This window comes from Arachis stenosperma, chromosome 6 (assembly GCF_014773155.1).
Source record: "Arachis stenosperma cultivar V10309 chromosome 6, arast.V10309.gnm1.PFL2, whole genome shotgun sequence".
NCBI lineage: Eukaryota > Viridiplantae > Streptophyta > Magnoliopsida > Fabales > Fabaceae > Arachis > Arachis stenosperma.
In genome coordinates this window covers 35,325,352-35,349,391 of record NC_080382.1, presented here as the reverse complement: position 1 = coordinate 35,349,391, position 24,040 = coordinate 35,325,352, and the positions used below count along the sequence as shown (strand labels likewise).

General features: G+C 37.5%; 1 non-coding gene across 1 annotated transcript; it reads left to right on the top strand.

Annotated features, from left to right (window-relative positions):
• Positions 1-10,997: 10,997 nt before the first annotated feature.
• Positions 10,998-11,105, top strand: LOC130938657 (small nucleolar RNA R71). Its single transcript, XR_009069815.1, has one exon. It is a non-coding gene; the product is annotated as a small nucleolar RNA R71 (small nucleolar RNA).
• The last annotated feature ends 12,935 nt before the right edge of the window (positions 11,106-24,040 follow it).

Here is a 24,040-nt window from a genome sequence, read left to right as displayed (position 1 = left end):
TGTAGGGGCATGCATCTCCTTGCATCATTGGCAAGTTGAATGCCAACCTTACACTTTCCGGACTGAAATCTAAGTATTTCCCCCGAACCATTGTAAGCCAATTCTTTGGGTTCGGGTTCACACTTTGATCATGGTTTTTGGTGATCCATGCATTAGCATATAACTCTTAAACTATTAAGATTCCAACTTGTTGAATGGGGTTGGTGAGAACTTCCCAACCTCTACTTCGAATCTCATGTCGGATCTCCGGATACTCATTCCCTTTGAGCATGAAAGGGACCTCAGGGATCACCTTCTTCTTGGCCACAACTTCATAGAAGTGGTCTTGATGAACCTTTGAGATTAATCTCTCCATCTCCCATGACTCGAAGGTGGAAGCTTTTGCCTTCCCTTTTCTCTCTCTAGAGGTTTCTCCGGCCTTAGGTGCCATAAATGGTTAAGGAAAAAAAAAAGTAACACTTTTATCACACCACACTTAAAAAGTTTGCTCATTGATAAACCCCATTTGTAGGGTTTATCTTATATTAATTTTTGGGGATTTTATCACCTTTTACCCACATCTATTCAATGAAATAACATAGTTTTATAACTTCTCCCTTAATTGTGCTTAAGAGTGAAAACATGCTTTTTAGGACTCAAAATAGCTAAATTTAATTCACCTTGATTCTATTAGATGCCTTGATATGTTTGTTAAGTGATTTTAGATTTAGGAGGCAAAGATTGGATCAAGGGAATGAAGGAAAAGCATGTAAAAATGGAGAACTCATGAAGAAATGTAGGAATCGCAAAAGCTGTCAACCCGACCTCTTTACACTTAATCGACCATAACTTGAGCTACAAAGGTCCAAATGATATGGTTTCAGTTGCGTTGGAAAGCTAACATACGGGGCTTCGAAATGGTATAAGATTTGCCATAGTTGCATCGCGTATAGGGGTGCGCATGCGCATGGTACGCGGACGCACCGATGGTTGCACATAATCCACTTAATGCAACTTGTGCCCAGCGATTTTAGAAGCCTTGTGGGCTCAATCCAACTCATTTCTGATGCTATTTAAGCCAAGGATTGAAGAGGGATGAGATATCTAGTTACCATTAGTTGAGTTTAGCTTAGTTTAGTAGTTAGAGTTAGTTTCTAGAGAGCGAAACTATCACTTCTCTCTAGAATTAGGATTAGGTTTAGATTAGAATTTCTAGATCTAGGTTTTAATTCATGCTCTCTTCTACTTCTACTTCTCAATTATTTGTTGTTACATTCATCATTCTTCTATTCTTTTGTTGTAATTTCCTTTATGTTGCTTCTATATTTTGTTGTAGATATACTCTTGTTCCTTCTATTCTCTTTCAATTCAATTAGATGTAATTCATAATAATTATGTTCCTTTTGATTGTTATTGTTAATTCATTGCAATAATTATTGTTAGATTTTGTTCTTGTTGTTGATTCACTATGCTTTCCTTTTATGCCTTCCAAGTGTTTGATAAAATGCTTGGTTGGATTTTAAAGTAGAATTTTATGCTCTTGGCTTGGAAAGGTAACTTAGGAACTCTTGAGTTACTAATATCTAAGTGATTGATGATTGGGAGCCATTGACTCTAATTCTCACTAATTGAATTAGTGGAGAATTAGGACCTATGGACTTGGATTGATATATCTCATTTAACTTTTCTTTACTACTAGTTAGAGGATGATTTAATGAGATTAATTCTTGCCAATTCTCATATTATGGTTAATGATTAGGATAGAGATTCTTGACCACCAAATCTTGCCAAGACCTTTTTAGCCATTAGTTTACTTTCTTGCCATTTATCTTTCATGTTTCTTATCAAAACCCCGAAAATAACTCATAACCAATAACATGACACTTTATTGTAATTCCTAGGGAGAACGACCCGAGGTTTAAATACTTCAGTTTATAGATTTTAAGGGTTTGTTTTAGTGACAAACAAATTTTTGTATGAAAGCATTATTGTTGGTTTAGAACTATACTTGCAACGAGATTTCATTTGTGAAATTCTAAACCGTCAAAAATCTAATAATCAAAATGGCGCCATTGCCGGGGATTTGCAATGGTGTTATGTTATTGGTTATTGTACATATGTGAATATTGTAAATAGCTTGTCTTTTGCTTGTTTACTAGATTTTGTTAGTTTTATTTTGTTTTTCCACTATGAATTCTCACTTTGGCTATGAGTTTGGTCCTAATTGTGTTGTAGGAAATGTGCATTTCAATGATGACACTCATTATGGATGGAACTAACAAAGATGGGAGGAGTCTCAAGGAATTGATCACTCCTATTGGCAACAACCTCCAGACACTCATAGGTATAATCACCATCCTAATGCATGTCAATTCAACGGCTTTGGTGAATCTTTTTGTGATAATCAATCACCACCATCATATTCCTATGACTCTTATCCTCAATATGAACCTCAACCATACTCACAAGCCCCTCCATACCAAGCACCTTCCTATGATCCATATCCACCATATGACCAATCACCCATACCATATTCTTATGACCATTATGAGCAAGAACCTATAGAACCACCACAACCCTATCATGATTATTACCAAGAACCACCTCAATACTCACCATCTTCAAACCCTTACCAAGAAGAACCACCTTCCTACCATGAACTTTCTCTCCAAAATAATGAACCTTCCTACTCACCTCAAGCCCCAATAGACGATCCTCTCACTTTGTTACTCCAAGGACAAGAAGCCATGAAGCGGGATACACTTGAGTTTGTGACCAATTTGACCAAGGTGGTGCACACTTTAGCCCACCAATGTTTGAATACTCAAGGTACTTCCGTGACCATATGTGAAAAGTCAAAAGAAGAGCAAAGCATGCAGGAGAAATTGGAAAATCCGGTGGAGAAGGAGGAGTCAAATTTTGTATTGGAACAATTGGAGGAGCCTATGATCATTGAAGAAAAGGAAGAAGTGGTTGAAGATTTAAGAGATGTTGAAAGTCCAAGAGAATGTAGCATCATGGACCACTCTTCCAAGAAGCTTGATATTGATGTTGAAGAGGGTGCACAACCTCTAAGGCATATCGTCGTTGGAGACTTGGAAGAGGTTTTTCAAGAGATGGATTCAATCATGGATGAATTTCTATCTACAAGTGAATCTTCTCCCATTGGACATGGAGTTAAAATTATAGAAGAGTGTGCCCAACCTCCCATACCCTTGGTGAGCAATGAGAAAGAGAGTGAATCGAAAGAGAGCTACCAAGAGGAAAAAGGTGGCATGGTGTATATCGAAATTGAAGAATATGAAGAGGTTGATCAATAAATGGATTTATTCATCAATGAATTCCTATCCAAAATTGAATCACCTCCCATTGGGCAAGAAATCGAAGTTCTTGAAGACAACACCAAGCCATGTGATAAAAGGGGAAAGGTTGAAAGTGAAGAAACTTGTCAAGAGGTGGGGAAATTCAAAGAAGAGCATAAAGAAGTCGACATTGCATTGTCTAAGTGTGAGGAGGCTCTCCTTCCCAAATCACCATCCAACATAACATTCAAGTGGGCAAAATTCTTATCTTCAAGCTTTACCTTCTCACTTGGATATGGTTTGATTGAAATGGATGGACAACTTAGAGCTCTTTGTGGAATTAAAAGTAAGAACGATTTGTGTAGTGGTTGGAAATTTGGTATTAGGCTCGTTAAGGTCAAAGCTTTGAGGTATAGGGATTATGACGGGACAAGAACCAATTTGTATCGGTCTAGAAGGAAGAATTGGTGGGCTAAAGAGAATTCTATGTGTCGACCGCCCTTATGCCAACCACCCGTACAGAAAAATCATGAAACTCAACTCACGGATGGGTGTGAAGATAAGATATGGGATCCCGGTTCACTATGTGAAGACCAACTATGGGGACTCATATCTTGGGTTGAACTTTACCCAAGCTTGGTAAAGATGGTTGGAAATTCTGTCAACCAATTGAGAGGCAAAGATCCTTGGAGATTCAAGGATGAGTACAAACATAAGCCACCATGACAATGAGCCCCTCAAAATGTCCAACTTAAGGACTTAAAACAAAAAGTACTAGGTGGGAGACACCCCACCATGGTAAACTCTTTCCATTCTCTTTTAGTTTTGTTTAATAAGTGATTTGAGTTGCCATTGTAGGTTGATTTTCATTTCATATTGATTTGTTTGTATAGATTGGTTGTTAGTACATTGTGCTTATTAGTAGATGAATAAATCCTAAAACCAAATTGCATTTTTGTGAATTGTATGATATTTGATTGAATAAAGAGTTGTAGGCATTATAGGGAGCTCTTGGGCATTTTTTTCTGCTTTTTGGGCAATTAAAAAAATAAAAATAAAGGGGAAGAGGAGGATGGCGTACGCGCCCTTTCGTGAATGCAGCATCATACTTCAAGCCCGAGAGTTGCGCTAACTCTGGGCCAACATTAAGCCCCTGGCCTGGCTAGCCACCCACGCGTACGCACGCTGTACGCATCCGCGCCCATGCTTACAACCCCATCCACGCGTCCTTGATTCTAATTGCGCAATGCACGCGCACGCACGCTGTGCACACGCGCGCCGATGGCACCACCTGCCCTCCTGGTACATGTTACAGAGAGTTGGGCCAACCTTGGGCTAACACTGTGCCACGCGCATAATCCCACTTACGCGTGCGCGCACCTGGCGCGTACGCGCCCTTCATCCAATATGCACATCGGCGTGTAAGCGTGCATGACGAATCCGCGCCGGTAAAAAAAAGTTTTTTTCTCATCTTCCATTTTCTTTTGTCCATTGCATTCGCATACCTTTATCCTTTGCATTTTCATTTTGTTTTTATATCTTGTTTTTACTTCATTTTTTTCGAGTTTCTTATTTTAATAAGGGGTGTTGAATTCTCTTACTCAATTGTTGAGCATTCTTGCATTACTTTGATCCTTCTTGACTTGTTTAATATTGTTGGGTGATGAAACTTTTAAATCAATGCTTCATCTTGTATGACTCTTGTGTCTTTGTGCATTGATAGGACCTCATATTGTCTTTCATGACCCACTTTTTCTCATTTGAACTTGATGCTCAATATACTCTTCATGCTTTAACTTTACTCTTGCATCGAGCTTAATGATATGCCTTAGCTTACATTGTTTTCTCACTCACATGCTTAACTACCATGTAGTAGAGAACCACACTCTTACTTGGCATTAGCCCCCGCCTACGTTCTATTTGTGTTGATATCTTTGTTGTAGGCTTAATTTCCTTTCTTTTTTCTCTCCTTTTAGGCTGGCCACCAAGAAAGGGGAAAGGAAAAGTTTCTAAATGGGGCAACAAGAAAGTCATCCGTACAACCTTTTGAAGAAACTCATCAGTTGTAGCAACTCATCCACCTTACTCTTCTTTGCATGCATCGAGGACGGTGCAATCTTCAAGTGTGGGGAGGTCGTTCGACCGATCTCCATGGGTAACAATTTCCTTTTCAACACCAACTTTTTTATTTTCTTTGTTAGATTAGTTGTTGCATTGCATGATAGGTTGCATGTTAGTTATAATTTGTACATAATTTACCACCTCTTTCCTATTAGGACTACTTGGTTAGGGTGATGATTTCTTTTCCAAGAAACTGTTTTAGGGCACCCTACCAATTTGAATTTTTTTTATTGAACTTGCATGAAAGAATGTATTTTGAAACATGGTTTTTGAGCTAAGAACATAAGCTAGTGAGATTTGAGCCTAATTGTGTGGTTACATGTTATAACCACTTATTTTTCCTTCTTGTGTGCATTATTCTCTTTCTATGAATGTAATCTTTGATTTGTTTGATTCTTTATGTCCATTATTTTATGTATTCATGCACTTATATGATTGAGGCCATCATTTCATTAGCTCACTTACCCATATAGCCTACCTTTTATCTTCCTTTATTAGCCAAATTTGAGCTTACGATTAACCCACTTGTTCTTATTTTAGCACATTACAAGCCTTAAAGCGGAAAACATAAATGTCCTTATTTGGATCTTTGATTAGCTTAGGCTAGTGTGTGTGTGTATCATTCAAGTGTGGGAACCTTGGGACATTAGATGGATAAAGGGTAGTTTTGTATTGTTATTGAAAATATTAGGAATTGGGTACATACTCATGTATTGATCAAATGTAAAACCTTATGCATTGGTGCTCTCGTATATAGGAAGAAAAAAAAACAATGAGAAAAAAAACAAAAGAAAAAGAAAATAAAAAAGAAAAATAATATGGAAAAGAAAAGAAAAAAATAGAAAAAGAAAGAAAAAGAAGAAAAAGAAAGAAATAAAAAGGGGACAAAATGCCCCAAAGTAAAGTCCAATAAAGATCAATGCATATGTGTTGTGAAATAAAAAGGGATACATGAGTATGTGAAAAAGTGAGAAATGGGTAGTTAGGTTAGAACTTAATTGTATAGGATGTCATAGATTAGGTGGGAAAGTTTAAGCTAATCAAAGATTCAAATCCTAGTCCATTGGCCATATATGACCCTACCTTGACCATATCCCCATTACAACCTAAAGGAAAGATCTCATGATAATTGTATGCATGCATGAAATAATTGTTGATTGTTAGATGAAAAACAAATCTTGGAAAGCATGATTAGGGGAGAATTGAGAGAATCGACCCTATACACTTGAGCGACTAGAGTGCAAACACTTCTGGTGAGGGTTCGATTCTCAATTCCTTAATTCCCGACTTTCATCAACATTCTTCTTGCAAGTCTACTTGAACTTCATTTTGATATTCGAATGGGTAGGATTCATGAGTCGTCATGGGACCTTAGCCCTACTTGTGCATGTATAACTTGGAGGTTTGATTTATTTTTAACCCAGTAGGTAAAACCATTTTGCATTTAGTTGCATCCATTTAGATAATTGCATATAGTTTAGGTTGCATATAGTTTATTTACATTGAATAAATATTGATACCCTTTGTTTCTCTCTTGGCTTAAGCATGAGGACATGCTTGGTTTAAGTGTGGGGAGGTTGATAAACGCTATTTGTAGGGTTTATCTTGTATTAATTTTTGGGGATTTTATCACCTTTTACCCACATCTATTCAATGAAATAGCATGGTTTTATAACTTCTCCCTTAATTGTGCTTAAGAGTGAAAACATGCTTTTTAGGACTCAAAATAGCTAAATTTAATTCACCTTGATTCTATTAGATGCCTTGATATATTTGTTAAGTGATTTCAGATTTAGGAGGCAAAGATTGGATCAAGGGAATGAAGGAAAAGCATGTAAAAATGGAGAACTCATGAAGAAATGTAGGAATCGCAAAAGCTGTTAAGCCGACCTCTTTGCGCTTAATTGATCATAACTTGAGCTACAGATATCCAAATGATGCGGTTTCAGTTGCGTTGGAAAGCTAACATTCGAGGATTCGAAATGATATAAGATTTTCCATAGTTGCATCGCGTATAAGGGCGCGCACGCACATAGTACGCGGACGCGCTGATGGTGGTACATGATCCACTTAATGCAACTCGTGGCCGGCAATTTTAGAAGCCTTGTGGGCCAAATCCAACCCATTTCTGATGCTATTTAAGCCAAGTATTGAAGAGGGATGAGACATCTAGTTACGCTTAGTTGAGTTTAGCTTAGTTTAGTAGTTAGAGTTAGTTTCTAGAGAGAGAAGCTATCACTTCTCTCTAGAATTAGGATTCGGTTTAGATTAGAATTTCTAGATCTAGGTTTTAATTCATGCTCTTTTCTACTTCTACTTCTCAATTTTTTGTTGTTACATTCATCATTCTTCTATTCTTTTGTTGTAATTTCCTTTATGTTATTTTTATACTTTGTTGTAGATCTACTCTTGTTCCTTCTCTTTTCTTTCAATTCAATTTGAGGTAATTCATAATAATTGTGTTTCTTTTGATTGTTGTTGTTAATTCCTTGCAATAATTGTTGTTAGATTCTATTCTTGTTGTCAATTTTCTTTGCTTTTCTTTTATACCTTCCAAGTGTTTGATGAAATGCTTGGTTGGATTTTAGTATAGATTTTGTTCCTCTTGGCTTTGGTTGAGTAATTAGTGACTCTTGAGTTATCTAATTCCTTTGCTGATTGATAATTAGAAGTTGCTAATTGATTTGAATGCCTTTAACACTAGTCTCTCCTTTAGGAGTTGATTAGGACTTAAGGAATTAAATTGATTCATCCACTTGACTTTCATCCATGGTTAGAGGTTAACTAAGTGGTAGCAATGAACAATTTGTAGTCACAATTGAGGAGGATGACTAGGATAGTACTTATAGTTCTCATATCTTGTCAAGAGTTTTGTTAGTTGTTAGTTTATTTTCTTTGCCATTTATAATTCTTGTCTAAAATCTTAAAAACCCCAAATATAACTCACAACCAATAACAAGACACTTCATTGCAGTTCCTAGGGAGAACGACCCGAGGTTCAATACTTCGGTTTATAAATTTTAGGGGTTTGTACTAGTGACAAACAACTTTTTGTATGAAAGGATTATTGATTGGTTTAGAAACTATACTTGCAACGAGAATTCATTTGTGAAATTCTATACCATCAAAAATCCAATCATCACTCGTCCTCGAGCAAAGGAAGAAAGAAGGACGAAGAAGAAGAAGAAATGGAAGAGAAGAAGGGGAAGAAAGGTTCGGCCAAGGAGAGGAAAAGTGTATATGATGTGTGAAAATGAAGGAGTGATGAGGGGTTTATATAGGAGTGGGAAAGAGGGGTGTCCGTGAGTGAGGGTTGGGTTGGGAGGGAAAGTTTTTGAATTTTGAATGGTTGGGTAGGTGGGATTTTCGGGGAAAAGTGGGTGGATGTGAGTGTTGAAGAGGTGATAGGGAAGAGAGATGGAGGTGATTGGTGAAGGGTTTTGGGGGAGTGTGTTATTGGAATGTATGAAGAAGAGAGAGATTGAGTTGAGGTAGGTGGGGATCCTGTGGGGTCCACAGATCCTGAGGTGTCAAGGATTTCTCATCCCTGCACCATTCTAGCGTGTAAACACCCCTTTGAGTGCCAATCCTGGCGTTAAACGCCAGGTTGCTGCCCATTTCTGGCGTTTAACGCCAGCTGGGTGCCCTTTTCTGGCGTTAAACGCCAGTCTGGTGCTCTTTTCTGGCGTTAAACGCCCAGAATGGTGCCAGACTGGGCGTTTAATGCCCATTCTGCTACCCTTACTGGCGTTTAAAGGCCAGTAAGCTCATCCCTCAGGGTGTGCTATTTTCAATACTGTTTTTGATTTTTGCTTTTATTTTTGTGACTCCACATGATCATCATCCTAAAGAAAACATAAAATAACAATGGAAAATAGAAATTTAACATAGATAAGTAAAAATTGGGTTGCCTTCCAACAAGCATTTCTTTAATGTCAATAGCTTGACAGTGAGCTCTCATGGAGCCTCACAGATACTCAGAGCATGATGATGGCCTCTAAACACCAAACTTAGAGTTTGAATGTAGGGTCTGTTTGACCCTGTATTGAGAGAAGCTTTTCATGCTTCTTCTCCATGTGTACAGAAGGAGATCCTTGAGCCTTAAACACAAGGTAGTCCTCATTCACTTGAAAGACCAACTCTCCTTTGTCAACAACAATCACAGCTTTTGCTGTGGCTAGGAATGGTCTTCCAAGGATGATGCATTCATCCTCATCCTTCCCAGTGTCTAGGATTATGAAATTAGCATGTATGTAAAGGCTTTCAACCTTTACCAAGACATCCTCTACAAGTCCATAAGCCTGTTTCTTTGATTTGTCTGCCATCTCCGATGAGATTCTTGCAGCTTGTACCTCAAAGATCCCTAGTTTCTCCATTACAGAGAGTGGCATGAGGTTTACACTTGACCCTAGGTCACACAGAGCCTTCTCAAAGGTCATGGTGCCTATGTTGCAAGGTATTAAGAACCTTCCAGGATCCTCTTTCTTCTGAGGTAACCTCAGTTGAACCAATGCATTTAGTTCACTGATGAGCAATGGAGGTTCATCCTCCCAAGTCTCATTACCAAATAATTTGGCATTCAGCTTTATGATTGCTCCTAGATACTGAGCAACTTGCTCTTCAGTAACAACTTCATCTTCTTCAGAGGAAGAATACTTATCAGAGCTTATGAATGGTAATAGAAAGTTCAGTGGAATCTCTATGGTCTCTAGATGAGCCTCAGATTCCTTTGGTTCCTCAATAGCGAACTCCTTGTTGGCCAGTGGATGTCCCATGAGGTCTTCCTCACTGGGAATCACTGCCTTTTCCTCCTCTATAGGTTCGGCCATGTTGGACGTGTAGATGCCTTGCACTCTCTTTTTGGATTCACTTCTGTATTGCTTGGAAGAGTACTAGGAGGAGTTTCAGTAACTTTTTTACTCAGCTGACCCACTTGTGCCTCCGAATTTTTGATGGAGGACTGTGCCTCAGTCATGAAACTGAGAGTGGCCTTAGATAGATCAAAAACTATGTTTGCTAAGCCAGAGATGCTCTGCTCAGAATTCTCTATCTGTTACTGAGAAGATGATGGAAAAGGCTTGCTATTGCTAAACTTATTTCTTCTACCATTATTGTTGTTGAAGCCTTGTTGAGGCTTTTGTTGGTCCTTCCATGAGAGATTTGGATGATTTCTCCATGAAGGATTATAGGTGTTTCCATAGGGTTCTCCCATGTAATTCACTCTTCCATTGTAGGGTTCTCAGGATCATAAGCTTCTTCTTCAGAAGATGCTTCTTTATTACTGTTGGATGCAGCTTGCAATCCAGTCAGATTCTGAGAAATCATATTGACTTGCTGAGTCAATAATTTATTCTCAGCCAATATAGCATTCAGAGTATCAATCTCAAGAACTCACTTCTTCTGAGTTGTCCCATTGTTCACAAGATTTCTTTCAGAAGTGTACATGAACTGGTTATTTGCAACCATTTCAATGAGTTCCTGGGCTTCTGCAGGCATTTTCTTCAGATGAATAGATCCACCTGCAAAATGGTCCAATGACATCTTGGATAACTCAGACAGACCATCATAGAAGATACCTATGATGCTCCATTCTGAAAGCATGTCAGAAGGACACCTTCTGATCAATTGCATGTATCTTTCCCAAGCTTCATAGAGGGATTCATCTTCCTTCTGTTTGAAGGTTTGAACTTCCACTCTAAGCTTACTCATCTTTTGAGGTGGAAAGAATTTAGCTAAGAAGGCATTGACCAGCTTTTCCCAAGCGTCCAGGCTGTCTTTAGGTTGTGAGTTCAACCATATACTAGCTCTGTCTCTTATAGTAAAAGGGAAAAGCATAAGTCTGTAGACCTCGGGATCAACTCCATTGGTCATAACAGTGTCACAGATTTGCAAAAATTCAACCAAGAACTAATGAGGATCTTCTAATGGAAGTCCATGAAACTTGCAATTCTGTTGCATCAGAGAAACTAATTGAGGCTTAAACTCAAAGTTGTTTGCTCCAATGGCAGGAATACAGATGCTTCTCCCTAAAAGTCAGGAGTAGGTGCAGTAAAGTCACCAAGCACCTTCCTTGCATTGTTGTTGTTGGGTTCGGCCATGGCTATTTTGTCTGCTTCCTTTTCGAAATTTTCTTTCAGGTCCTCTTCAGAGTGTTGTGCTTTAGCTTCTCTTAGCTTCGTCTTCAAGGTCCTTTCAGGTTCAGGATCAGCTTCAACAAGAATGCCTTTGTCTTTATTCCTGCTCATATGAAAAAGAAGAGAACAAGAAGGTATGGAATCCTCTATGTCATAGTATAGAGATTCTTTGAGGTGTCAGAGGAAAAAAGGAATAGATTGATGAGGTAGGTAGAGAAGATTTCGAACATATAAAGAATGATAGAGTCCGAATTGCTAATTGAGGAGAAGTGTTAGTCCGTAAATAGAAAGACACGGGAGAGAGAAAATTTTCGAAATTTTTTTTTGAAATAAAAAGATATTAGAATTTAAAACAATTAGTTAATCAAAAAGAATTTTGAAAAAGAGGTTAGTGGTTTTCGAAAATTAGAGAGAGAAAAGTAGTTAGGTGGTTTTGAAAAAGATAAGAAATAGTGAATTTTTTTTAAAATCAAACAAAAAGTCAAGTAGTTAATTGAAAAAGATTTGAAAATCAATTTTGAAAAGATAGGAAGTTAGAAAAAGATTTTGAAATTAGAATTTAAAAAGATGTGATTTGAAAAAGATATGATGGAAAAAGATATGTTTGAAAAGATATGATTGAAAAACAATTAAAAAAAGATTTGATTTTTAAAATTGATGACTTGACTAACAAGAAATTAAAAGATCTGATTCTAAAATTCAAATATTGAACCTTTCTTAACTAGAAAGTAACAAACATGAAATTTTTGAATCACAACATTAATTGTTAGCAAGGATTTTCGAAAATATTAAAAGAAAAATGAAAAAGATTTGATTTTGAAAAAGATATGATTGATAAGAGAGGATATGAAAAAGATAAGATTTTGAAAAATTAGTTTTAAAACTTGAAAAATTGAAAAAGATTTGAATTGAAAACAAAATTACCTCCTTGGTGCTATCCTGGCGTTAAACGCCCAGAATGGTATCCATTCTGGCGTTTAACGCCCATTTGGCTACCTCCTTGGGCATTAAACGCCCAGCCAGGTACCCTGGCTGGCGTTTAAATGCCAGAAATCCTTCTTTACTGGGCATTTTGAACGCCCAGCTTTTTCTCTGTGATTCCTCTGCTATATGTTCTGAATCTTCAATTCTCTGTATTATTGACTTGAAAAGACATAATTTTGAAATTTTTGAATTTTTAATGATAAGAGAGAAAAACAACAAAATGAAATTAAACATGAAAAACTAAGATCAAAACAAGGAATGCATGCAAGAACATATTTTTGAAAACTTTTAAGAAAAGAAAGACATGCAAGACACCAAACTTAGAAATTTTCATACTAAAGACACTAACAATTTGAGAATGCACATGAGAAACAACAAAAGACACAAAACAAGAGAATTTAAAGATCGAACAAAGAAAATCATCAAGAACAATTTGAAGGTCAATAAAGAACACAAGAACACACTTTCGAAAAATGCGAGAAGAATAAAGACATGCAATTGACACCAAACTTAAAAATTGACACTAGACTCAAACAAGAAACACAAAATATTTTTTTTTTGTTTTATGATTTTATAAATTTTTTTGTATTTTCCAAAAATTATTTTGAAAAAGAAAATAAGAAACTCAAAATTTTTAATAAGAATTCCAGGAATCATGCAATGTTAGTCTAAAGCTTCAGTCTAAAAAGATTAGACATGGCTAGCCAAGCTTTAGCAAAGCATTACATACAACAGCCAAATTGATGGGAATAAAAAAGGCTCCTGTGATGATAAAAGCATTATCTAAAACACTAGAATTCATTCTTAAAAATTCTGAAGAAAAAAATAAAAAAGAAAAATACATATTCTAAGCAACAAGGTGAACCGTCAGTTGTCCAAACTCGAACAATCCCCAGCAACGGCGCGAAAAACCTGGTACACGAAATCGTGATCTCGCACACTTTCTTCACAACTCCGTGTAGCTGACCAGCAAGTGCACTGGGTCGTCCAAGTAATACCTTACGTGAGTAAGGGTCGATTCCACGGTGATTGTCGGCTTGAAGCAAGCTATGGTCATCTTGTAAATCTCAGTCAGGCAGATTCAAATGGTTATTGGATTTTGATAATTAAAAGACAAATAAAACATAAAATAGGATAGAGATACTTATGTAATTCATTGGTAGGAATTTCAGATAAGCGTATGGAGATGTTTTGTTCCTTTTGAATCCCTGCTTTCTTACTGCTTTCATCCAGTCATGCGTACTCCTTTCCATGGCAAGCAGTATTTTGGGGGATCACCATTGTCAATGGCTACCGTCCGTCCTCTCAGTGAAAATGGTCTGGCTACGGGTTACGTAGGGCTAATCATCTGTCGGTTCTCACTTGTGTTGGAATAAGATCCAATGATCCTTTTGCGCACTGTCACTGCGCCCAGCACTCGCAAGTTTGAAGTTCGTCATAGTCATCCCATCCCAGATCCTACTCGGAATACCACATACAAGGTTTAGACTTTCAGGATCTCAAGAATGCTGCCAATTGATTCTAGCTTATACCACGAAGACTCTGATCTCACGGAATGGAAGGCTCTGTTGTTAGGAGAGGCAACCATGCGTCGTGGACCAAGAGGCCAAGAGATATACATTTAAGCTTGTTTTCAAGTAGAACGGAAGTGGTTGTCAGGCACGCGTTCATAAGTGAGAATGGTGATGAGTGTCACCTGATCATCACATTCATCATGTTGAATGCGAATGAATATCTTAGAACAAGAATAAGCTTGAATTGAATAGAAAACAGTAGTAATTGCATTAATTCATGAGGAACAGCATAGCTCCACACCTTAATCTATGAGTTGTAGAAACTCCACCGTTGAAAATACATAAGTGATGAAGGTCCAGGCATGGCCGAATGGCCAGCCCCCTAAACATGATCAAGAGATCAATAGTGATACAAAGATAGTCTCCAAAATGATCTAAAGATCTCCCGATATAAATACAATAGTAAAAGGTCCTATTTATAATGAACTAGTAACCTAGGGTTTACAGAAGTAAGTAAATGATGCAGAAATCCACTTCCGGGGCCCACTTGGTGTGTGCTTGGGCTGAGCATTGAAGCTTTCACGTGCATAGGCTTTTCTTGGAGTTAAACGTCAGCTCTGGTGCCAGTTTGGGCGTTTAACTCCAGCTTTTATGCCAGTTCTGGTGTTTAATGCCAGAAAAGGGTAAAAAGTTTGCGTTTAAACGCCAGTTTGCGTTATCAAAACTCAAGCAAAGTGTAGACTATTATATATTATTGGAAAGCCCAAGATGTCTAATTTCCAACACAATTAAGAGGGCGCCAATTGGGCTTCTGTAGCTCCAGAAAATCCATTTTGAGTGCAGGGAGGTCAGAATCCAACAGCATCTGCAGTCCTTTTTTAGCCTCTGAATCAGATTTTTGCTCAGGTCCCTCAATTTCATCCAGAAAATACTTGAAATCACAGAAAAACACACAAACTCATAGTAAAGTCCATAAATGTGATTTTTGCATAAAATATAATAATTATATACTAAAAACTAACTAAATCATACTAAAAACTACCTAAAAATAATGCTAAAAAGCGTATAAATTATCTGCTTATCATCCTTCCATTTTTGCAAGCTTCCTCTCTATCCTCCAAACCATTCCTGCCCTGTAAAGTCTAAAATCATTGAACACACAGATCACGGCATCGAATGGTAGAGAATGGGAATTAAAATACACAAATTAGAGGCTTAGGAATTAAGTTTTCAACCATAGAACAAAACTAGGAAGGAATTGTAAAACCATGCAATTTGTATGAATAAGTGTGCAAAGGTTTGATAAAAACCACTCAATTGAGCACAAGATGAACCATAAACTAGTGGTTTATCACACCCTTTGGAGGCAGTAACAAGACAAGAACCCGGAAGCGAGAGAATCGGCAGTTTAAGCCCTAAAACACATCCACACAGAAATGGCAAGAAAACCACTGTCATCAAATGAATCGCACGAAAATCATCAAAAAGATACAACCTTTTTCAAACTAACAGTTACCATTCAAGGCTTTAAACAAGATTCAACCAAAAGATCTACCATAAAAAGTCATATGAAAAGGGACAGGGAGAAGCGTTAAATCAAAAAACCCTAGAATGGAATCAAAATGCGCATTACAGCAACAATCAAGCACAACAACGCAGAAAGACTCAAACTTTCCAACACGAATCAAAACAAGGTCAAAACTTTTTAAGCACAAACAACACAAGCATGCAGAGGAAGAAAATAAAAAATTGAGAAAAGAAGAAAACCAACCTGCAGAGGAGAGAACACGATAACTGATCATGAACTGAAGCAAACGACCGAAACGACACCAACAATCGCTTTTTGGGTAAAAGAAAGGGAGGCACGAAGATGCAAAAATAGAAGGGTAAGGAGAAAGAAGAAATTGCAGCAAGCAAGGAGACGAGAAACTGAAAGAAGCCTTTGAAATTCAAAAATGAGATACAAAGAGGGAAACAAAGGAAACGGCAAAGAGTTAATGAGTTTTTAATCTTCCCGCATTTCCAGGAAAAGCGCAAAACGTGCTCTGAAATTAAAAAGGAAACATTCCGCATTCAAAGTCAGCAATAGGAGATCATACGACGAGATCAACAAAATGCTCGAGCTCGGCTTCTCCAAAAAGGGTCGAAATCTAAGAAAGACACGACCTCAAAAGAAAGACCAAGCTCTAGCATGGGACTGTTCATACCCTGGGTTGAGCTATGCGACCCGAGCTGACTTCAGACAAAGCGACTGACCTCTTCAAGTCTGGCTCCCCGACCTCTTCTAAAAAGAGTTTGGCCAGATCGACTAAAAGGCCCAAGCAGGCCCAAATAAAGGGACCCAGCCCAAATCCAAAGGCGGCCAGAGCCTAGAAAGATAAGGCGGTTTCCTTAGAAAGATAAGATGACTTTCACTCAAAGATAAGAAAAGATAACTATCTTATCTGCAGAAAGGTCACTCACCACACTATTATAAATACACTGGAGCACCCAGGTATAACTCATACTCTGATTCTACATAAAACCTGCCTAAAGCACATGATAACTTAAGTATCGGAGTCTCTTGTAGGTACCACCACCCTCTGGTGACGAAGGATCAGCAGCACCACCAAGTCCAACAAGTCAGACACGTCAGTTCCGGCCACCACCATAGATCTCGTCCAAGATCGACCTACAGTTTCAGGTAACCCTCGAAACAATATCCCATATGAAGAATTGGATGGGATAGAGCAAGAATTGAGTTCCCTTGGACTTGAAGATCAAGCGTCAAATCTTCTTGGTGAAGAAGATAAAATTGATGAATAAAGGGTTGAGTTTGAGAGATCTCGTGAGGAGGTGGAGGTCCTTAGAAAAAGGAGGATGGGATACGCTTTGTCAAGACCCTTGGAAGCTTCTTTGCCTAGGTTGTCATCTACTTCTACATTTGAGTTGGTGAAATTCATTTCTATTAGCTTTATTGTCCTACCCGAATATGGCTTGCTTGAAATGGATGGTCAACTTAGGGAACTTTGTGGGATGAAGCGTAAGAGAAGGATGTTTAATGGTTGGCGGTGCAAATCAAGGCTCATTTTAGTTGATACTTCAAGGAATAAATGCAACGGTTGGGCTAGTGCTCAACTAGATGGATCTAGAAGGAAAGTTTGGTATTGCTTTGAGAATTTATCTTGCTTGCCACCTGGAGGGATTAATGATGATCAACTTAAAGACGGGTGTGAAAATAAAGTGTGGGATGCCAGATTACAAGATGTGGATCGATTTTGGGAGCTCATGGGTTATGAAGAACTCCATCAAAGCTTGGAGCTATTGATTTTGAACAATGGAGCTTATTGAAAATTCAAGCATTGGTGGATGTTCAAGGATGGATTCAAGCATAAGCCATCTTGATGAGGGGCCCCCCATAAGTCCAACTAAAGGACAATAAACAAAAGTGCTTGGTGGGAGACACCCCACCATGGTAAAATCTTTTCATTTCCTCTTTTGTGAATATAGGTAAAATTAGTTTAATTTCATGTTTTAATTGGTTTGTTGAGTTTATTTGTGAGTCTACTAGGTTAAATAAGGTTTTTTAGTGTTTTGGTAGCTGTTTGGAGGTTTGGAATGCTTGGTTTGGTGCAAGAACATGGAAAATTTTTGGAACAACAGAGCATCAACCCACGCGTACGCATGCCCCACGCGTACGCGTGACCCCAAGCTTCTTGAACATCCATGAGCACGTGTCACCCACACGTACGCGTGGATATAAATTTTCCACCTCCCCAGCCAAAAAACCAGAGAGTTGTGCCTGAAGTGTGCCAGTTTTGTGCCTTTGGCACAAGCCTACGCGTGCCTCACGCATACGCATCGCTCTCTGAATAACACACCACGCGTACGCGTGATATACGCGCATGCGTCGATTCCATCTCACCACCCCGCGTGCACGCGTCACTCCACGCGTTCGCGTAGGTCGCCTTGTCTCAACACTCCTCTTTTCTTCTCTTCTTTCCATTTCTTTTCTTTCCCCTTCTTCTTTCCTTCTCTTACTCCTCATCCAACACTACCAAACACCATATATAACCAATTCTTTTAGTAAGTTAGTTAGTTTAATTTTCATTTTATTTTCTTCTTTTTTTTCATTATAAGTGTTGCATTATTGATTTTGTCTGCTGTATCTTGCTGCTTAATATTAATAGAATGCTATTTTAGCATAACTGTTTTTGATATTCATTGTTGGACCCTCTATTGAGGTTACAATTCATTACTTGGCTTTGAATTTTTCATGATCAACTTTTGTGACTACCAAGTGAATGAAACTTGCCTTCAAGCATCTTAAACCTTGTTGAATTGCATGACTTGGCCACCATGTGATTTGAATCCTTTTTTTATTAGGCAATTTCTTGTTGGATGTTGTGCATTTAGCTTAATGCATTGTGTTTCTTGATCATATGCATCCATATGTTTTTGGCTTGAATGCTTTCATGCTTCTTTATTGCTTATATCGTTGTCTTAACCTACAAGTTAAAAGTATTTTTTAGCATACTAGAATGATTAAAGTGCATGCTTCTTTTGTGACATAGCTTTTATGCTAGTGTGTGTTCTAAAGGGCGCCTAATTTAGAATTCACACACCTATTTTCATTAATGTCACACTAATTCACTCACTCAACTCTAGTGGTTTTTACTCATTCCAACAATTTATGCCTCCTCGCTTTTGCATTTACTTTTCTTACTATCATGTCTCCTACTTTCAGGATAATTCATTATAAGCAAAATGGAAGCGAGAGAAAGAACATGTAGTAACCAGTTGACCTACCAGCTGAAGGTAGCAATCCGGAGAGTCGCCGTACCCCCTTGCTCATCTTTGGATGCACCGAGGACGGTGTAAACTTTTAAGTGTGGGGAGGTCGTCCGACCAGTCAGCATTTTTGGGGTGACAAGTTTCTAATCCCAACACTTTTGCATTTCATTTTTAGGTCTTTTAGGATTTTAGTGTATTTTCTTATTTTGCAAATATATACATAATAAGATTAGTCAAAATAATGATATTTTCCAAGGAATTTATCAATAGGGCATTGACACCCCAATTGATTTGAGTGAAAACTTTTCATTGAACTTGCTTGAAGTATACATTGTGGATCATGTCTTTGAGCTAAGAACACAACCTTGTGAGATTTGAGCCTAATTGCGTGGTTACATCATATAACCACTTATTTCCCTTCTTGTGTGTGTTATTCTCTTTCTATGATTGCGATCTTTGATTTGTTTGATTCTTTATGTCTATTATTTCTTGTATACATGCATTTAAATGATTGAGGCCATTGTTCATTTAGCTCACTTTCCCAAATAGCCTTACCTTTTACCTTCCATTGTTAGCCAACTTTGAGCCTACGATTAACCCACTTATTCTTTAATTGAGCACATTACAAGCCTTAAAGCGAAAAACAATAAATGTTCTTTATTTGGATCTTTGTTTAGCTTAGGCTAGTGAGTGTGTATCATTCATGTGTGGAGAAACCTGAGACATTCGTTGGGAAAAAGGTGTGTATTGTATTTTTGTTGAAAATATTGGGAATTGGGTATATACTCATGTGTTAATTAAATGTAAAATCATATGCATTGATACTTTTGTATATACTTTATTGAAAAAAGAAAAAAATTAGAAAATAAAAAAGTATATAGATCAAAAGAAAAAAAATATAGAAAAAGAAAGAAAAAGAAAAGAAAGTAGTAAGAAGGGGACAAAATGCCCCAAAGTGAAGTCCAATAACATTCAATGCATATGAGTTGTGATCAAGAAAAGAACGCATGAGTATGTGAAAAAGTGAAGAATGGGTAGTTAGGTTAGCTTTCAAATTGTATAGGTTGTCATAGGTTAGGTGGGAAGCTTAAGTTAATCAAAGATTCAAATCTCAAGTTCACTTGACCATATGCATCCTACCTTAACCTAACCCCATTACAACCTATGAAAAGACTTCATGATATATGTATCCATGCATTGAATAATTGTTGATTGTTAGATGAAAAACAAATCTTGGAAAGAATGAATAGGAAAGAATTGAGTGAATCGACCCTATACACTTGAGCGATTAGAGCGGATACACATCCGGTGAGGGTTCGATGCTCAACTACATGTTCTCACCCAGAATCAACACTTTTCATGCAAGTTTGTAAAATTCTTAATAACTCAACTCAATTGTGGTTTGGCTTGGCTTGGTTGTTAATACCTTTTGCCCTTATGCTCCTATTGGTTTTCTTGGGAATTGACTTATTTTAACCAAGTACTTACATCCATTTAGATAGTTGCATTTAGATAGGTTGCATATAGGTAGTTTACATTGAAAAAATGATAGTACCCTTTGTTTCTTTCTTGATTTAAGAATGAGGACATGCTTGGTTTAAGTGTGGGGAGATTTGATGCACCACCATTTCGTGGTACATTTTGTGCTTAATTTAGGTGGATTTCATCCACTTTTCCCATATTTATCCAATGAAATAACATGGTTTCATGATTCTCTCCTAATTTGCGCTTAACTATAAAAACATGCTTTTTAGGTCCTTAATTTGCTCATTTTAATTCACCTTCGATTCCACTAGATGCCTTGATGTGTGTGTTAGTGATTTCAGGTTGAAAAGGCTAGGAATGGATCAAAGGAATGGAAAGAAAAGCATGCAAAGTGGAGCAATCATGGAAAGTCAAGGATTTGGGATGCATTCATTGACATGCACGCATAGCAGACGCATGCACGTGAATTTAGATCGCATGGCGACGCGTACGCGTACATGACGTGTACGCGTGGATAGCTAAATGTCAAGCAATGCGTACGCATGACCCATGCGTACGCGTCGGTACTCGCATGTGACTTTATTAAAGTGAAAACGTTGGGGGCGAATTCTGAGCTTCCCAGGACCAAATCCAACTCAATTCAGAGCCTATTATATGCAGAAATCAAGAGGAGTCAAGGTGGAAAAAGTCATAATAGAAATTTTGGAGGTAATGCTTTAGGATAGTTTCTAAAGAGAGAAGGTCTCTCTTCTCTCTAGAATTAGGTTAGATGTAGACTAGGAATTCTTAGATCTAGGTTTAATTCATGCTTTGAATTACTTTTCTTTTATCAATTGTTGTTTATCTACCTTTCCTTTCTCTAATTTTGTATTTTACTTCTTGTACTTGTTTACTTTTATGTTGATACACTCTACTTTCTTCTATTTTCCTTTTTAATGCAATTCATGTTTTGAGTTCCTTTATTGTTGATTTGCTTTATTGTTGTTGACTCCTTGCAATTGGTAGTTGTAGATCTATTTTTCTTGCAATTTGATTTTACTTTCCTTTTATGCCTTCCATGTGTTTGATTAAATGCTTGGAAGGATGCTAGAATAGATCTTTCTCCTCTTGTCTTTGGTTGAGTAATTAGAGACTCTTGAGTTATCAAACTCTTTTGTTGATTAATAATTGAGAGTTGCTAGTTGATTTGAATTCCACTAAAGCTAGTCTTTCCTTAGGAGTTGACTAGGACTTGAGGAATCAAATTGATTTATCCACTTGACTTTCCTTTATAGTTAGAGGTTGACTAAGTGGGAGCAATGGACAATTCTTGTCACAATTGAGGATGATAATGAGGATAGGACTTCTAGTTCTCATTCCTTGCCAAGAGCTTTCTTAGCTATTAATTTTATTCTTGAAAATTACTTTTCTTGTCCTTTATCCAAAACCCCAAAATATACATCTCATAACCAATAACAAGAACACTTCCCTGCAATTCCTTTGAGAGACGACCTGAGATTTGAATACTTCGGTTATTATTTTTAGGGGTTTCTTACTTGTGACAACCAAATTTTTGCATGAGAGGATTATTTGTTGGTTTAGAAACTATACTTGCAACAAGATTCCATTCGTGAAATTCTATACCATCAAAAATTCACTCACACTCACCGGATGTGTATCCGCTCTACTCACTCAAGTGTATATGGTTGATTCACTCAATTATCCCGTAATCATGCTTTCTAAGATTTGCTTTTCATCTAACAATCAACAATTATTCAATGCATGTATACAAATATCATGAGGACTTATCCATAGGTTGTAATGGGGCTAGGGTTAAGGTAAGATTATATTTGGTCAAGTGGACTAGAATTTGAAGCTTTGATTAACTTAAACTTCCCACCTAATCTATGACAACCTATAAAATCTAATGCAAATCTAACTACCCATTCTTTACTTTTTCACACACCCATGCATTCTCTTTTTTATCACAACCCATATGCATTGTTATTATTATTGAACTTTACTTTGGGGCATTTTGTCCCCTTTTTATTGCTTTTCTTTTTCTTTCTTTTTCTTTTTCTATATATTTTTTTACAATTATTATTTTTTATATGTATTTTTCTTTTTTTATTTTTGATGAATTATATACTAATACATATGGTTTAAACATAATTAATACATGAGTATGTATCCAATTCCCAAAATTTTCAACAAAAATACAAAAATACACTTTTATCTCTACCCAATGTTCCCAAATTTCCCTAATTAGATGATAAACACTCTCACTAACCTAAGCTAATCAAAGATCCAAACAATGGACATTTATTATTTTTCGTTTCAAGGCTTGTAATGTGCTAAAATTAAAAACAAAAGGGGTTTAGCATAGGCTCAAAATTGGCTAACAATGGTAGATAAAAGGTAGACTATTTGGGTAAGTGAGCTATTTGAAATGATGGCCTCAATCATATAAATGCATGTATACATGGAATAATGGACATAAATAATCAAACAAATTAAAGATTATAATCATAGAAAGAGAATAATCACACACAAGAAGGAAAATAGTGGATATATAATGTAACCACACAATTAGACTCAAAACTCACATGGTTGTGTGTTATTGGCTCAAAAACATGTTCTACAATGTATAATTCAAGCAAGTTCGAATAAAAAAAATTTCCAAATCAATTTGGGTGCCCTATAGATAAAATTCTTGGAAAATTTATTATTTTGACTAAGCTTATTTTATATATATATATGCAAAACAAAACAATGCAACTAAAATTCCTAAAAGACCTAAAAATGAAATGCAAAAGTGTTGGGATTAGAAATTTGTTACCCAAAAGCGCCGATTGGTCGGACGACCTCCCTACACTTAAAAGTTTGCACCGTCCTCGGTGCATTCCAAAGACGAGCAAGGGGGTACGACGACTTTTCGGATTGCCACCTTCACCTGGTAGATCAACCGGTTGTATGCGGATTAGAGTAGTGTGTGAGTTCTAAGTTGCATGCGGGTTAGAACACACACACTAGCATAGAAAGCTATGTCATAATTACACAAACGAAGTAAGCACTTCATTCATTCTAGTGTGCTTGAAATACTTTAAAGAAACTTGTAAGTTAAGACCACCAAACAAGCAATAAAGAAGCATAAAAGCATTCAAGCAAAAATCAAGCAATTGGGAATTGGATAACGAATGGAAAACGCACAATCCTGCCCCACGCATACGCGTGCTTTATGCGTACGCGTCACCTTTGTTTCTCTCTACTCATGCATGTGTGTCGAGGACGCATACGCGTCAAACCCTCTTTCCTTCTCTCGTGCCCACGCATGATAGACGCGTACGCGTCGATGCCTATTTTGTCCCTTCCACGCTCATGCGTACGCGTGGGTTTAAATGTGATGACCCCTGATGCGAGGAGCCCTAGCTCATTCACGTGTACTCCCCCACCCCTCTCCCTTTAACGTCCCTTTCTCTTCTCCTTCCTTACTCCATTGAAGCTACACCACTCACCACCATCAAACCACTTCTACCGTAACCGCTCCGTCACCCCGAACCACCGGTGACCCCTCTCGCTTCCCTTTTCTTTCTTTCTTATTCCCTCTCTCTCTCTCTCCCCCTCTCTGCCCGTTCTGTTCACCTTCTCCCCTTCCAACAAGCACCGCCGTAACCACCCTTGCCACCAGCATTCCCTCTAACAACCACCATTCCTTCTTCTTTCTTTTCTTCTCCCTCAATTTCCCCTTCCTCCGTTGTCTTCGCAACAC